The sequence below is a fragment of the Mustela putorius genome, unplaced genomic scaffold (assembly GCF_011764305.1).
Source record: "Mustela putorius furo isolate JIRA1106 unplaced genomic scaffold, ASM1176430v1.1 tig00000759_pilon_pilon_pilon, whole genome shotgun sequence".
NCBI lineage: Eukaryota > Metazoa > Chordata > Mammalia > Carnivora > Mustelidae > Mustela > Mustela putorius.
In genome coordinates this window covers 6,742,693-6,750,552 of record NW_025421467.1, presented here as the reverse complement: position 1 = coordinate 6,750,552, position 7,860 = coordinate 6,742,693, and positions in this window count along the sequence as shown.

The following is a 7,860-nucleotide window of genomic DNA, read 5'->3' as shown; positions in this document are numbered from 1 at the left end:
AACTACAAGATCCTCACATCTGGGCTTAGAGGAAAGTAAGAAAGGCGGTCTTTCTTTGGAAAAGTGACTTCTTAAAACACAAGATAAGAAGATTGCAATCAAAATTCCTGTCTACCACTAGTTTTAGGCATATTGTTGAGAATAATCTTAAAGATCAACACATAGAGATCAAAAGAGATAAATTTAATTATTCATAGCATGCAACAGTATGAAATTAATTTGGAGCATAACTTTTGGCCTGAAATATTATCAAGTTTCTACTTCTGAATTTTCTAACTCTATGTTGGTATTTATCAATATTAATGATTACAAGGTAGTAAGTGAAATAGTACTATATAAATAGCAATCTGTGTTTAAAATGCTAAATATTCTGAAACCTGTAAATATCAAGATATTATAATAAATGTGATTGTCATCAAATATTATTAATTTATAAAATACAGACCACATGTAAATTTAATAAATACCTCAGGAAAGAGCTATCTTCAGCACTTCCAAATGTTACAGACACTATTTTGCAGTGAATGGGTATGCTGTAACTTTATTTTACCTGCTCTCAGATGAATAAGGTTTGCTTGCATCACCTTGTAGTCATCAGATAAACGAGGATGTAAAAAAGGAAAGGCTATATAGTCCAGCATCACAAGCAGAGATAGCAGGACCCTCATCTATTGACTGTGTGACCTTGCCTACCTCTCCTCTTCTTTAAAAGAAAAATAACTGAACAGGATATCAGGGTCAAATTGAAGGGAAAGGAGAAGAACTGTTAAGTGCAATATATGAATTGATAGTCATCCAACTCACTGTGACTGATTCCTCCTCTGTAAACTGAGGTATGAGAGTTATCACTAAAACCCTTGAAGCCTGTAAATTCTGTGATTCTAGATTTAAACTGAAAGTACTGAAGTGAAAGTTGAGAAAGCCCACCCTCCCTGGACATCCTTCCTAGACATAGACACCAACTTCCAAATCACATATTAATTTTGTGGACTTTTTCTTCATTGACCGTCAGGCATGGCGGAGACTATTTGGTTGGTACCATTACCTAAGGTAATACACAACTTAAATGCCCTTCTTAAAGAACTCTGAAAATTGTGAGCTTAATTGCAATTAAAAAGCTATTAAAATTCAGTACAACTAGGAGACAGACTTTAAGTTTACTCCAGTATTAAAATAAACAACTTTGTAATAAAATATATCAGTATAGATTTTATGTTTTAAAAAAAAATGAGGATCCTCAATGGATAGGACTATGTGAAACATTTAAATACTTATGCATAAATTTGCTATTTACTGCAAATCATAGCAGATTATTGGTTTATCTAATAAGTAATCAGTGTATTAAGGGGATTTTAAATTGCATAAAGTAATTTAAAATGTCCAAACATGCTTAATGAAAATTATCCCTTTTTAATATCTCTTTTTTAATTAATAAGTATTTTTCTAAACTTTAAAATAAGCCAGGTGTTCAATAAGTGAAAATAATGTCTATGAAGTCTAGACATTTTTTTTTTTTACATTATCCTGGCTTAGATGGTGTTTTAGGATTAGAAGGGAGCTTTAAATGTGACCCCTTTAATCCCTCAGCATCGCATCTGCCAAGTGGTCATCTAATGAATATTTGAATTCTTCGGTTTCAGGGACTCACTGCCTCTGACCATGATCACGAGTTATTAGAATTCCTTCTAGTCTGCCAAAATCCCACCTAAATTTTTAATTTAGAAAATTAACAAAATAAGCAAATAATTTAATGATCAATGTCTAGATTTGGAATAATACTCCAATAAGAGCAAATGACTTGCTAGTTTAACTCAATTGTGACTAAAGTCATGTGGCATTATGCAAACTGCACAACACAGGTGGAACAAATTTCCATGATATTGTTCTTGGCATTGCAGAAACCAATTGTCCTCATGCCCCCCCCCCAAGGCTGACAGAGCCTACAACTGGCCATGGGCCAGTGTAAGTCCTAAGGAACAACAATCAATGAGCCCTGCTCTGCCCGAGTCAATGAAAATGAGGCCTCAGTAAATATTAGACATGAGCTCAAAAGACTGGAATTTGTCTGTTAGCCAAAGCTCATGTCTTCCCTGGCACCAATATTCCTAAGCCCCAGGCTGGACCCTATGTCCCACTATTCATACCAGTCTCTATTTCTGGGCTTCAATCATGCTTTGCACTTTATATTAATCTCGATATCCTAAATTCTAGTCCATTTGCCTGGGATCCCAACACTATGCCTCCCTCTGATCTCCTTAATGGGGCTGGACCTAGATTTCTAGTTCTATCTAGATCTGTTTTCCCAGAAACCAGCTACCTCTGCCTGTCTATAATTATTTACTCTCATCAGATATACTTCTATGGCTGGGTCCCTACTCATCATTTTAAAAGAAACTGTGATGTTAATGGAAGATGGCCTTAGACTTGAACTTCTCCTTGAACATTGGAATATGGACTTCTGACAACACTCCCTAGGTGTCAACTTTATTGCCATGTTAATCTCTCTTAGAGATGTCATGAGAGAATAAAAAGAGTCCTGGCCCAAGTAAATTTTCCAAGCCTTGCCCCCACCTGCACCTGACTTAATATACTCATATGCTACTGAGGTCCCCAACTGCCTAGTGCTAGAACTCCTATTAGTTTAAAAGATAACAAATTTAAAGAGGGAAATATTCTTTAAAGATCTATAGAAGGTTGATTCAGACTAAGGCACAAGGATTAAAAAAATAATAATAACAGTAGTTTAGTGAATAATTACGAATACACATTCCCTGAGCAGGAGTTCTACAGGCTTGATAAAAGAGAATGCTTTTTAAGCTAAGTGGATCTAATAGTCACAAAGTGAAGCAAACAAAAAATTTCTAAGCTAAGTAGGGAGATATTTTTAAGCAGAAAGGTCAGACTATTGTTCAGTAAATCACATCCTATAAGTGACTTCAGCCAGGCAAAAGTCACAACCCTGCTTTTGTAATCCCACCACTGTATGAAAATACTCCCCTTCTAACACCCTTGTTATATATATGTGGTAACGATGTTTTCTCTTGCATTTTTCTCTATCTCTGGGAATAGATCTTGTCTCCACAAACAGATTATAAAGCCCATACCTTACTTATCATACCAGGAATGGTTTCCATAGACAATAAATTCTTATTGAATTGAATGGAATCCAACTGAATTAAAACAAATTAGGATAAAAGTGACATTATATAACAGATGAATTAAGTTGGCAAAGGAGTTAAATCAGATGCTTAATAGAATTCTGAGACTGAATAACTGAGGCTTGGAGAAAGGCTGACAATGATATTGCCCAAACTAGAAAAGTGTGGAACAACTATAATTCAGGCAAGGGCTATCAGTTGTGGACTGTGAGTAGCAGAATAATGGCCCCATAAAGACATTTACCTCCTAATCTCTGGAACATATTATCTTAAAATCAAATGGAACTCTGCAGGTGTGACTAAAAATATTTAGATGTGAGGTTATCCTGGATTACCCAGGTGGGCACAATGTGATCACTGGACATTGGAAGAGGGAAACAGAAGAGTGGGTCAAAGAGATGACAGGGAACAATGAGAGATTTGAAGCACAAGAGGATTCAACTTGCCTTTGCAGGCTTTGAAGATTGTGGAAGTAGATCATGAGCTAAGGAATGTAAAGTGGGCTTCAGAAACTGGAAATGGCCTTTGGCTGATAGGCCAGCAAGAAATTGAGGGTCTCAGTCTTAAAACCAGAAGGAACTAAATTCTACCATCAACTCAAATAAGCAGGAAAGAGATTCTCCCCTAAAACCTCCCCCAAAACAGTCTGCCAACACGCTTGGTTTTCATCTGTTGAGATCTGTCCTGGACTTCTTACCTACTGGAATGTAAAATAACAAATCTATGTTATTTTAGTCTACTAAGTTTACAGAAATATGTTACAGCAGTGACAAGAAACTAACAAAGGAAGAGATGTTTTCTATACTACCCTTGACTGGACAGTCAGAGTGACTGAGGCTGGTTTAGAAATCACACATTAACTGTATGGTTTGGGGAGTACAGGCTCAAAGGCAGAGATCAGGAGACATTTCTGAAGCAAATAGTGGGTAGTCCTACCCAAAAAACTATCAAATTTAGTTCTTCAACTCTTCGTCATTGTTTTGTTCCCTCTAATTTTCCACCTTTTATTTAGCAATTTATTTAACATATCTTATAAGGCTGTAGGGATCCAAGGATATAACATACAACATCTTTTCTCAAGTTCATAACTTTGTTAGTACAATGGATATACCAAGAGTTTACACTGGATAAGCAAAAGAGTTGAAAAGTACTTTCATCTGCATTCTCATTTAAACCTTAGCATCTTTCTATGTAGAACATTAATTATACTGTAGACTACAAGTAACCATGGAGTGTGAGTGTAGGTGTGTAGGGGTGTGTGTGTGTGTGTGTGTTATGTAAGAAAACACATTCAAGTTGGGGCAGAAAAGGGAAAATTCTGAAAGGAAGAAAAAGGATGCTCTGCTAAGCTTTAACTATAGTCTACACAGTGTACATGTGGCAATGAGTAAGAAATATTTTACTCCCAAAGGAATTCTAAATCGAAATATCCTTTATTTTGATGGACTTATTATTATTAGCACTAAGTACTTACTAATCTAAATTCTACATAAACAGAATTATTAGCACTAAGTACTTACTAATCTAAATTCTACATAAACTTCTTCACTGCGAGCCATTAATATTCAATGTAGCTTTTGAATTTCTCTAATACCATGGAAAAACCCCAAAATTAGTTTACCAGGATTCAGTGTAGACACAGGAAGTGTATTTATTGCATAGTGAACCTACATCAGACACTGTGTGGAGCACTTTACTGGCCTCACCTCCCTTACCTCAGAACATCCCCATCAGTCACTCATCTCCTAGGCAATACCTTCATCATCGAGGAATTTGAAATTTGGGAAAAATAAGTATGAGAGTCCACTAGTAGAGTAGTATTCAAGAAAAGCAACAATTTGGCAATAAAATTGTTATCACCAGGAGAAACTGGACAGCTGAACAAGTAAGTCAGATAGAGGTATGCAGTATATCGTATTAGTTTTCTACTGCTGCTATAACAACTTACCAGAAACCTAATGGTTTAAAATAACAAATTTATTATCATGTATTTCTGGAGGTAAGAAATCCAAAATCTATCTCACTGAGTTAAAGTCAAGGTGCTGGTATTCTCTGGAGGTTCTAGGAAAAAATTTGTTTCCCTACCTTTTCTAGCTTCTAGAAGATGCCTGTTTTCCTTGGCTTGTGACTCCTCCCTCTACCTTCAAGGGCAGCAGGATAGCATTTTCCAATTTCCTTCTCTGACCTTCTCTTTCCTACCTTTCTCTTAAAAGGACCATTGTGGTTACATTAGGCCACCCAGATAATCCAAGATAATCTCCCCATCTCAAGATTCTTAATCACATATTCTAAATCCTTTTTGCCATGTATGATAACATAACTCAGGGGTTCTGGGAGTTTCCTTGAGGGCAGCAGAGCTACTACTCAGCCTACCATATAAGCATATAAGTGTAGGGTCAGGTGAAGACGAGTTTAACTAAGATCAAGGAACTAATAGAGTAGGTCAAAAACTGGGTGAAATGCATAAACACATCTCAAAGTAGGTATTAGTGTTTCCAAAAAATGCTCTCTGATACAATATGCATGACTATTAGGAATAAATGAGCTCTCTATGCTGAGGTGAGTAAATGAAGGTTGGTGAAGCAATAAATCCATTCTGACTTTTTTTTTTTTCAAAGATTTTATTTATTTGAGAGAGAGAGAAAAGGGAGAGTGAGAGCGCACAAGCAGGGAAGTGGCAGAGGGAGAAGCAGGCTCCCTACTTAACAGGGAGCCCTACCCAATACAGGGCTCCATCCCGGGACCCTGGCTGGAATCATGACCTGAGCTGAAGGCAGACACTTAACTGACTGAGCCACCCAGGTGCTCCAAATCCATGCTGACTTAAGAAAGCACTCACTCTAAAAGGGGCAAATTCAGTGGAAGGGGGAAAAAATGTGGTGAGTCAAGACTAAAGCGCTTAGTGAAGTCTCTCCAAAGCCTGGGCAATAGCGCTGTATTCAAGAGGCCAAGACATAATTCTCCCAACTACTGGCATTCCTCTTGCACTCATTAACTGGTTTCACATTCCTTCAAGATGTTGTAAAAGATTTTGCTCCGAAATAATTACCTTAAAAGTTCTATGCAGTTCTTGGGGGAAGACACCTAGAGTCAGCCATCTTAGCACTACAAGGTAAAATAATCAGGAAAAGAACAAACCAGTGATGGCTCATAAAAGCTTTGAGTTCCCAGAATTCTCAAGGCCATGCCACTTAAAAGGTCTAAATTTCAGGCTATTACTATAAAATATAACTATAATAAAGAAAATCATCGTTGTCAGAGACAGAGGTTAGCTTCAGAACTCAGGAGTAGTCTAAGCATCCTCTCCATCTCACCTAAACTCTGTTACCACACATACCTAACTTGTCTCTTTGCCTTTGGTCTTGCACATTCATATGCCCTCAGTGCCAAGATTAGCTTTCTGAAACACACGTCCAGTCCCTTTATTTTTGATCTTAACCTCTGATAATTCTCAACTCTTTTGTTTAACACACAAGGTCCTAAAAGTGAGGCTACCTACCATTACTCCCTACTCCCCCATTCTGTGTGTTAAACACTTGTCAAAATGGATGTCTTAGGGGCTCCTGTGTGGCTCAGTGGGTTAAGCCACTGCCTTCAGCTCGAGTCCTGATCCCAGGGTCCTGGAATCAAGCCCCGCATCAGGCTCTCTGCTCAGCAGGGAGACTGCGTCTCCCCCATCTCTCTGCCTTGCCTCTCTGCCTACTTGTGATTTCTCTCTCTGTCAAATAAATAAATAAAATCTTTTTTAAAAAGTGGATGTCTTGGGACGCCTGGGTGGCTCAGTTGGTTAAGTGGCTGCCTTCAGCTCAGGTCATGATCCCAGAGTCCTGGGATTGAGCTCCACATTGGGCTTCCTGCTTAGCGTGCAGGCTTCTTTTCTCTCTGCCTCTGCCTGCCACTTGCCTGTTTGTGGTCGCTCTTTCTCGCTTCGCACTCTCTCTCTCTCTGACAAATACATAAATAAAATATTTTTTTTAAAAAATGGATGTCTCAGTATTTAAGATACCTTTCTCATTTGTATCTCTGTCTTTGCATATGCTATTCCTTTGGCTTGAAAAAAATGACCAATTCATTCATTGGCTATCTAATTCAAATGCCAATCATTGAACAAAACCTTCCTGATACCAGCTCAGCAAAGTTTTAAATTCTATGTTCTTTCCCATTGCTAGCATAGAGGCATAAAGAAAATGTTCCAAGTACATGGCAAACTTGAACAAAAGTTGTGCCATTATGACTTTCCAAAGGGTTCTTATCAGGTCAGAGCACAGCAAGGGCCCCCAAGAAAGTGGTTTTCAGCATGTGCTGCCCATTAGAATCAACTATGAAGCTTGGAAAAGATAAAAAAAAAAAAAATTCTACGTTCCACCCCAAACACACTGGATCAGATCCACAGGAGTGTTATTGAGAGAGCTTGCAAGTTTTTAATAAGCTTCACAAGTGATTCTGATGAAGACAAGAGAGCGAAGATCCTTAACCAGGCTGATGCCACAACAGAGACAGAAAGGCCAAAGTTAGTAATTTGAAGTGTGGAATCAGACTCATAGGAGGTCTATGCTAAGTTCTCAGCTAAACAGGCTGAGAACTTAGGGCACCAGACAGTGAAGTCAGGAAACCAAGGTAGAAGCTCTTCTATCTGGACCCAAAAAAATATCAGAATTGGAAGAAGAGTGGAATTCAGTAAGGAATTAGGTGTACTGGGTCT